Raw genomic sequence first — 10,000 nt, 5'->3', positions numbered from 1 at the left:
TACATTTTAACAAAATGTAAACATAGGATCAAGAGCATTCTCTTGGACAACAAACATACATTTAACATCTTCTCCATCATAGGTGTATCAACACTCCTATCATCTTAAGAACCTCTACTACAATCTTAATAGTCTCGAATTTACAAGTCAAGTTTAACAGGTAGTGCCTTAATAGACCTCCCCTTTTGGGTTTTACCTACAGAAGACTCAGTGGGTGATTCGACTGGGTCAATAAGATCCCCTACAATTGGATTGTCCTTTATTTCAGTAGGGGAATTACAAACACTTTAATCACTGAAATCTGATATCTCTAATTTGTATAGGTTTTGAACAGGTCTAGTTACTAATGCACATTTAGTTTTAACCTTGGCACTTCTCACCATTCTATCCTTTCCAGGGTACAACTCAGTAATAACTCCAAATGGCCACATCAGCCTAGGCACTCTTTCTTCCTTTACTATTACAACAGAACCCCTTGTTAAGTTACAATTAACACTGAACCTCTTTACCATGCAAGGCAGGTTTCTAAGGAACTCGGATTCCCAGATATTCCAAAATTACCTCCAATTTACTCAGATGCACAGCCTCTCTCTCAAACACAAATCTTTCAAGGTCACACCTGCAAGTTCCACCTGAAAACCTGCTGAACGACCAATAAGAAAATGAGATGGTGTAAGGGGATTAGCAACATCAGGTTCTTCACCTACAAATGTCAAGGGTCTAGAATTGATACATGCCTCCACCTCATGGAGGGTGGTTTCTAATTCGCTCCTAGATAATGTCTTAGTGCCCAACGTCTTTCTCAACGCAAACTTCATTGATCAAATGATGCGTTCCCACCAGCCTCCCCACCAAGGCGCATTAGGTACAATAAACTTCTATGGGTGGCTGTTGGGTCATAATGTTGCTTCAACAGGTTGGAGGCACCCAGAAAGGTTATAGCGTTGTTAGAGTAGAACACAGAAGGGACAGCATGTCTAGCCTTAAACCAACGTTTTGTCAAATTGCAATCAGTAACCGCAAGAGACTCTAAGCTCTACGTGGACAGCTCTGACAACAGCACAAGTAAAAACAAGGACATACAACTTCTTGGAGGGGAAATCAACACTAAATAAGGGGCCAGCAAAGTCTAGACCTGTAACAGTGAAAGGAAGGGCAGATTTAACTCTTAATTCAGGAAGGGGAGCCACAGGCTTAGAACAGGCCTTGGCTTCACATCAACGACAAGCTACACATTCTCTGCAAACCCTCTTATCAATCTGATGAAGATTAATGATCCAATAATTGTTTCCCTGAGTGGAAACAAGCACAGCAACACCAACATGTTTAAGCAACCCATGCTGGAAATGAACCAACAACAAAGCAACACGAGTACTACGGACAATGATAGGGTGCTTACTCTCAAAACTCAAATCTGCATTCTCTAAGCACCCCTTTATTCTCAGTAACCCTTCTTCATCTAGATAAAGATCGAGTGTGACCAAAAGTGACCCCTCAGGGAGGGGTTTAGACCTAGTCAGAGCATTTATTTCTCTTGCAAAGGCATCTCTTTGAGCATAGTAAAGCAGTTTTACCTTGGTTGTCATCAGTTCTCCATAAGTCAAGGGACCACCAGCTTTAAGGGATGAAACTCAACAATTACGAACAAATCTTATCACCCAACCTACTACATTGAGTGCCTTTGGAAAGGAGCTCCATTGGGAGGACTCAAACAAAGGCTGATCTGACTCAACTGCAACACAAACAGTGTCATTTTCGTTTTGCTCTTCTGGGGGAAATCCCTCTATCATACCTTCCTGAAATAGGAGAGATGAGGTGTGGGGCCAAGAAGGACCCACTAACCAAACATCAGACTGCGTGAGTTGGTCCGCATAAACACCTCTCGATATCAGGTCTGCAGGGTTGTCCTTGCTAGGACAATGTTGCCAACAAGATAGTGGGGTCAATCCTTGAATTTCCACAACTCTGTTTGCTACAAATGTTTTCCATCTATCTGGTTCTTCCTTAATCCAAGCTAGAGTAACAGTGGAATCTGTCCAACATTGAATTGAAACCTACCGGACCAGCCGTAATGCAGATTTCACAAATACAACAAGTCTAGCACACAACAATGTACCAAGTAATTCTAGCCTAGGGAGGGAAACTTTCTTTATAGGGGCTACTTTACTTCTAGCAGCAACCAACGATACCTTGAAATTGCCCTTTTCTGGCACTCTCACATACACACAAGCACTATAACCTTTTCCCGAGGCATCACCAAAGGCATGAAGTTCAATAGCAGGAAGATCTCTCTTAATGATTCAAGCACAGAAAGTCTGCCTTGCATAGCCTCAGTTAATAGTTCATCCCAGTCTAAACCTAATCTCCATATTTCTTGGAACAGTATTTTTGCATGCATAACAAAGGGACATACAAACCCCAAAGGGTCAAAACATCGAGCAATTAGGCTTAACACATTCCCCTTGGTACAAACAATATCCCCAAAGGGGTCCACATTCTTTACCTTAAATATAAACCAGTCAGAGGAGGAGACCCAGTGTAGGCCAAGCACATTTACACCTTCTACTCTAGAATTTTCTGTGATGGCAAGGTTTTATAATTAGAAGTACACTTTGACAGGGATATACCAGCCTCTTCCAATATAACATAGGCTTCATTGACTCTTACACAAGTCTCAGCAGGGCTATCAGCCCCAAAAAGGCAGTCATCAACATACAGATTCTGAAGCAATTCAGAAACCACCTCTGAGGGAGGGTATTTCTTTAAATGAAATTTCAAAGTGGCATTCAACAAATAGGGACTACTCTTATTTCCAAAGGGTACTCTTACAAAATGGAAATGTTTTACAATGTCCTCTTTCTTCAACAAAAATCTGTGAACATCACGGTCCTCCCTCCTCACCTGTATATGAGGAAAAACCTTCATAATATCAGCAGTTAAGGCTACCTTCTAAATTTCAGTAGAACCTCTACTAAATCAGGGTTTAAGGAAGGACCACTTTCTAAACAGTCATTTAGGGACACCCCATTGTTGCCAGAAGCTGACCCATCAAACACAGGCCTGATTTTTGTGGAGTGACTCGCCTCCCACTCTATAGGTCTATGTGGCAAATAGAACACTGGGCACCCACCATCTTTTATAATGCCCTCTCTTATAAGCTCTTTTATAATGCCCTCTCTTTCATACTCTTGAAACACCTTATAACATTGTTCCTGCAGACCAGGGTCCCATCTAACTTACAACTCAGATCCTCCAATTTTCTCAAAGGGTGGTGTTCATTGTTAAGTAACTCTAACTTTACAAACTGATTTCCACAGAAGGACCACTTCATAACAGCCTTCCTTGTAGCTTACCGATTCTTCAAATTGCACCAAAAAAGGGCCAGGCTTAATAGCTCTAGACTGTATTTCCCTGGCTTGAATACCTACAGATTCTAAATCCCAAAAGTTACTAAAATTATCTTCCTGAACATTAGAAAATGGTAACAGTTGGACACCTACTGCACAGTTATCTTTGGACCTATTAGAGAACCCACACATAACCCAACCAAAATGTCTCCTTGGCTACAAGCCCTTCATAACATAAAACCTTCTCATGAATCATCAGCTTCCAATACAGATCTAGCCCAATTAACATATCCACCTGTATCTTTCGGTTGGATCCATACTCATCAGCTAGGTTATGATGCACAAAAGGCTCTAAGCACCTAGAATCCACCTTGGTCCTACATAAAGGGGACAAATTACATTAATCTCTGCAACTTTAAAGCTATATTTGTGGTTATTTGACCCTAAACTCATCACTTCGTAAATGCTATACAAATCTGCCTTGGAGGTTTTAACCCCCCCTCCCCCCCACCCCCAAGGGAGAAAATGATAAATACTCCGAGGTCAGCCACTTAGGCTTGAATCTTTTGACCAAATCCTTTGAAATGTAGGACCGATCCGATCCTGTATCAAACATTACAGTAGTAGAGATAATACCCTGATAACCTACAACCTTTGTCTATGCCGTCTGTAATACACAACACTTCTTAATAGCCCTAGCCCTTGACTCACAAGGAGCTACTCCCACATGTGTAACAGATTCATTCTTCCCCTGCACTTTTTCTCCTTCAGGGGTTTTCTCACTAGCTGTTATGATAGATATCACTTCGAACTTATGACACATAAGTGCATGGTGATGGCCACCCTTGCACTTTGAACACCTGGCCCAGCAACCCATTGCATAATGGCCAGGAGATAAATACTTAAGACACAGCTGCTTTCCACAAATAGCTTCTTTTCTTTCTTTCTCACATGACATGAGGTTGAATGATTGGAAGCGTTCTTCTGTTAGTGAGTTCCGTGGTTTTCTCTTTATGAATTTCAACTTGGAAACATTTTTTTCACAGGCGATTTGAGTTACTAAAAGTGTTGGCAAAAGGTTGCATGCAGTGAAAAGGCATGAATATGTTTCCGTGTAGAGATTATATTTATTCAGAATGTTTGAGACACATCTGATGTAGTTTCTGCACGAGTTGCATTCACTTGTTGGTGTTCTCCATTCTGGTCTAGATCATGACTTTCTTCAGGCACTTCAACAGGATCTTCTACCTCAGCAACTCCAGTATCATATTCTTGTAGAAGGATCTTTTTCAGTGATTTCTGTCTTCCAGCGAAGTCCAACAATTTTTCTTTGATCTTTTGCTGTTGTTCCGTGACAGGTTCTGTGCTGGAAAAGGGAGCAATATCCTGCTGACAGAGTATGTTGGTAACTTTCTCCAAACATATTGGTACAGAAGTCCCTGATTCTGAAGTAGAGGCAAAATTCGTAGGGTCAAAGCAAGTGATGTCCAATTACAGAGCCTTGTGCTGTGAAAACCTGCTGGTTATGCTGGACATTGCTACATCCATAATCACATTGTAACAGGTTGTTTGGTAGCTATATATATATATATATATATATATATATATATTATATATATATATATATATATATATATATTTATATATTCTATATATATATATATATACACAACATAAAGCTTACGTTCATCATGATGGATCCTGATAAAACTCGAGTTGACTCTTTATAAATGGAGACTGGTTTTTTTCTTTCCTTTCCCTTTCTTTTCCTCTTTTTGAGGAAGCGGCCCATGTGGCAAACGCCACAAACGCCACAGTGGCCAATCCGTCTGTGTGAGTGTATGTGTGTGAAGCACGGAAAAACTTTTAAAGTCAACTGGAATAAAATTATTTTTAACAATTATTCCGTCTTTTCATTCTGGGTTGAAAAAGGAAAGTACTATCATTATGTAACCATCAAAAAGTATTGGACATTTGGTTAACTCCGTAAGGGTTCATCTTGAATGCTTCGTCGCTGTCGAGTGTTAGACATAGAAGACCTCAACGAGTTTCCTCTCTTGATAACCTGCAGTATTTTTTTTTTTTTTTTTTTTGGGGGGGGGGGGGGCTTTTTTTTTTTGGGGAGAGAGAAGATAAGATAGTAACTTCAGGTGCCCCGAAGGTTGTACAGTTCGTTTTGTATGCCGCGCGCGGCACACTCAAAAGGTCCTCCTATTCAGCGTTCCCACGACACCCAGCTGTGAATTTTACTTTCTCTTTTCCCACATTTTGAGGGGTAGGAATGTAACATGGCCGTTTGGTTGAGAAACATTCAAGTAGTGTATAATAATGTAAATTACAAAGTTTCATTGTTTTGCAAGTTTCTCCAGTGGATGATAACATATAATATTGAAAGAAGGGTCTGGTTTTGCTTGTTTAATCCAAAGGCAGTCGTATTTGGGTTTTTTTTACCAGATTGTTATAATCGAAATTCATTGTTGTGCATCTTACAGACATTTGTACTCTTGCATAAAAGAAAAAGAATAATACTATTAGCCCAAAGATCCTAATAAGGAAAAGTGACCCAGTAAAGTAAGTAATGAATACACTATAAGGAGAAATAAGAAAGAAAATCAAATGGCATGCAAAGAAACAATCAATATTTTTTAATGAAGATTGTAAAATACTGTTGTTGGTGTTATCATGTTATCTTGTTCTTGGTATTTTCTATGTATAATTCTACTTCCTTATAATATTTTCTATTACAAGAGTTGCATTCTATTCTGTGAAAACATGCAAAGGAAGTCCCTAGCCTCTCTGCTCATTACTTGACATTGTACGCATGATGCCGCTAATAACAAAGTATTATCTCGTTTTCTCTTTCCAAAATCTTTCTCTTGCAAGCTCAATTTCAGAATGTTAATGACTTTTAATCTCTGAACTCCTCTTGAAATAATTGATTGATCAATTGTGCTTACTCATTATATTCTCATGCGTTCATTACTTCTTCACCTGATATTGCTTATCATATTTTGTCAGTCTGCGATCGTCAACAATAAATAAAGCTTGAAAAACTCCAGCTCAGAACATGATTCTGTTGATTTTATACGTCGCAGAGAGTTGCTGATGCAACTAAAATATTCATGATCCCCGAGGAATCGTTGTCTGTGACAAATCACGCAATGAACACGTGATTTATGCTGGCTCGACCGAGATGCGGTTGTCAACTTGATAAGAGCTGAGGCCCACCGGCAGAGCTTTTATCGCTGGTGACTCCCCAAATTCAGATAGTCATTGTATTGTCGATGAAAGTTACCTTTATTAACCCTTAAACGCCGACTGGACGTATTTTACGTCGAGATAAATTGTCTGTCGGGGGCCGACTGGACGTATTTTACATCGACATACGAAAGTTTTTTTTAAAATTCGTGGAAAAATACTTATAGGCCTACCAGCCTAGAACTTTTGAATCACGCGACCGCAAAGCAGCCTTAATGGGGTTGGGGGAATGCTGGGAGTTCCTCACAGGATTCAAGGCCCGTTGTTTTCGTTTTGAAGCGTGACCCAGGTGTCGCATGCGACCGATATCCCTTCTAGTATCCCTTCTTCTCGCTCCAGCTAGCATTCAGTAGCGCACCATCCGAGAGCGATCTTTCGTGAAAAGCGTGTCTTTCTGGACTTGTGCGAGACTTTGAGCATTTGTATTGCTACAGGACATTCATAGATATGTCTCAACGACGTGTGAACGTGAAAGGCGCGTTTTACCCGTCAGAAGGGATCGTGTAAGGCGAGTTTTGGACCTGGATGCGGCGAGGGGCCAAGCACCCATCATGACCCCGCTCCTCAAGGCCGTTCTGTGCGGCCACGTGTGGTCTGAAACAGTGTTTCAGGAACCACATCGTATGCCTTTGGTTACCCCTAGGAAGCATGTGGGCGTCCTTAGGGGCATTCGTAGGCATTTGGGAGGCCTCCAACCAAGGGACATAGACGAGTATCTTTCGGAGCTTGATCGGGAACATGTCGCAAGTCCTCATTTTGATGGCGGATGGTCATCGAGTGATGAGGACATCAGTCCCGATGAAAGTGAGGATGAATATTTGCCCCCAATGGTCCGTTTCGAGGCTCACATCCCGAAAGTGAGCTCGAATTCAGTGGGTTCAGTGCTTACGAGGGGGAATCTGAGGAGGAGGGGGAGGGTGGGGATACGGGCTCAAGTTTTATCGCAGAGGACGATACAGAAAGTGAGGGCCTAAGTGAGGGTGATGGGCAACGGGGGTGGGTGGGTAGTGTGCATCGTGCCCGCACACCGTGCGCGTGCCCGCGCACGGGCACGTAGAAGGTCGGCTCGTCGCGCCAGCCAAGGTGAAGGTCGGTCGTCGGAGAGTGACGAGGGGTGGACGGAGGACACCACCCCTCCTAACATGCACCCCTTCACGGCAACCCCTGGGATGACCGTACCAGTACCCCTGACTGTTTTGGGGTTCATCCAGCTTTTCCTGACGCGGGAATTGCTGGAATACCTGGTACACGAGACGGTGGACTACGCCTCGGTACTGCCGGTATGAGCTGAGGACGACCTTGTCGTATTACTGGCGGGGTTGCAAACCTCATTGACATGGCGCATTTTTTTGGGGCTCCACATTTTATTTTTTTGTGGTATACACCTGCTGTCGACGTCAGGCAATATTGGAGGAGAAATTATTTTTTATGTATGGCCGAATGTGCCTGGCATTATGTCCCGTGATAATTTCCTGGCGTTGGACAGGTACTCAACGCCTTCAACCGAAGGGCCATACCCGGAATAACCGTGATCGCCTCATTTAGTGCGTACAGTGTTGATTATATCCGTGAGCGGTGTAGTAATCTCGTGATTCCTGGAAAGAACCTGTCTTGGATGAGGGGATGATGCCTTACAAAGGACGGTCTTAGTATAAAAGTGTATAACCCAAGAAACCAAAGAAATATGGTGTGAAATTCTTTCTCATTACCGAGGCCAACACTGGATACGTTGTTGACTTTTCAGTGTATACCGGGGTCTTCTCCACTCTGCTGACACTGTATTCAACCTTGTGGGACGTTTCCGTAACCAGGGATATCACCTGTTTATGGATAATTATTATAATCAGTATCCCTGGCCCAGGAACTGTATGAAGCAGGTGTTCACGTCAGTGGTACCCTTCGGTTCGCTAGTCATCCGCAACACCTGGCAAGAGGAGAGACAGAGTGGCGGCGGAAGGGCGCTGTCTTCGTCCATCTGTTGAACGGGTGTCCGACTCGTCCCCATGATTACGATGAGTCATGAACCCATCCAAGAAGAGATCGTACAGCGGAAGAAGACACTCGACTGGGCCAAGCTGTGTTTTGAGGAGTTTCGTACCGAGCGGCCTACTGTCATTGGGCACTACAACAGGCACATGGGAGGAGTTGATCTCTTTGATCAGCTCATCCAGTTACTATCCCTTCGCCAGGAGAACCAGAAGGTGGACACAGAAGCTCCTCAAAATACATCCTTCAGTTGGCCCTCCAAAATGCCTACATACTGTACTGTGGGTACCGCGGTGACAATCTTCCGAGGTTGACCCACATACAGTTCCTAGAGGTAGCCGGGAATGCCCTCATGCAACTTCCGATCCGGCCCGATGAGTGGCCTTCCATAACTGACCCCCTGCCCCGAGCTGCAGATCTGCCCCTAGAGGAAAGGGCAGATAGGAGGGCCAACTTCGCTCGACCTGACACCGCCATGCTTCGCCGCCAACCCCCTGCTGACGACGCCCCTGCTGACGACGCCCCACCTTCTGACGACGCCCCTTGCTGCCGACCGCCCCATGTTGCCTCAAGCCCCTGCTGAACGACGGCCCCTGACTGCCGCCTCCCCCGCCCTGCTGACGGACGCCCCACTCTTGCTGCCGGCCCCGCCCGCCATCACCGCTTCTCGTCGGGTAGTGGACCCTGCGTGTCGGCTGCAGCCAGGGGAACACATACTGGAGGCCTTAGAAGGGCGAAGGCAGAAACAAAGGTGGCCGGGTGTGCCATATGAATGGCAGAAGGAGAGACACCCGGTTCTTTCTGTCGTCTCTGCAAAGTTGCTCTTTGCAAGATAGGGGAGTGTGACCGAAAGTACCACACTAAGGTCATGTTTTGGAGCGCGCCCCCTAAACCGACAGCGGAGGGCGCACGGGCCGCCGGGTCCATCAGCAGTAAGGGCGCGCGTCTCCCTCCTCCACCTGTACCTCGTCATGTCGAGTGGAAAAAAACAAAAATGCAAGACTCTTCAATGGAGGAGGGAGAAAACAAGAATAGAACGAAGAGTCAGGATTACGAGTGAGTATTCTGCATTTATTTTATATTTTAGTTTTATATTTATATTTACAATTTTTTATATATCTGAATGTGTGCATGATAAAATAATAATAAGACATTTCATTGTATTTGCCGGAAAAAGAGAAGTGTCACCTGCATTCCTTTTATTTATGTATTGGGTACCAAGAATCGAAGAATGTAATATATATATTTTATGTATATAATATATATATATTATAAATATTTTTTGGGGGGATAAGGAAATTACTTATAGTGTAGTAATATTCAATCATTTACCTTCACTTTAAAACAAATTGCAAGTCTCTAGAACAATATTTCGATTTATGGTGAATATTTGAAAAAAATATTTTTAT

Source organism: Macrobrachium nipponense, chromosome 14, assembly GCF_015104395.2.
Source record: "Macrobrachium nipponense isolate FS-2020 chromosome 14, ASM1510439v2, whole genome shotgun sequence".
Lineage (NCBI taxonomy): Eukaryota > Metazoa > Arthropoda > Malacostraca > Decapoda > Palaemonidae > Macrobrachium > Macrobrachium nipponense.
This window is presented reverse-complemented; position numbering follows the sequence as displayed.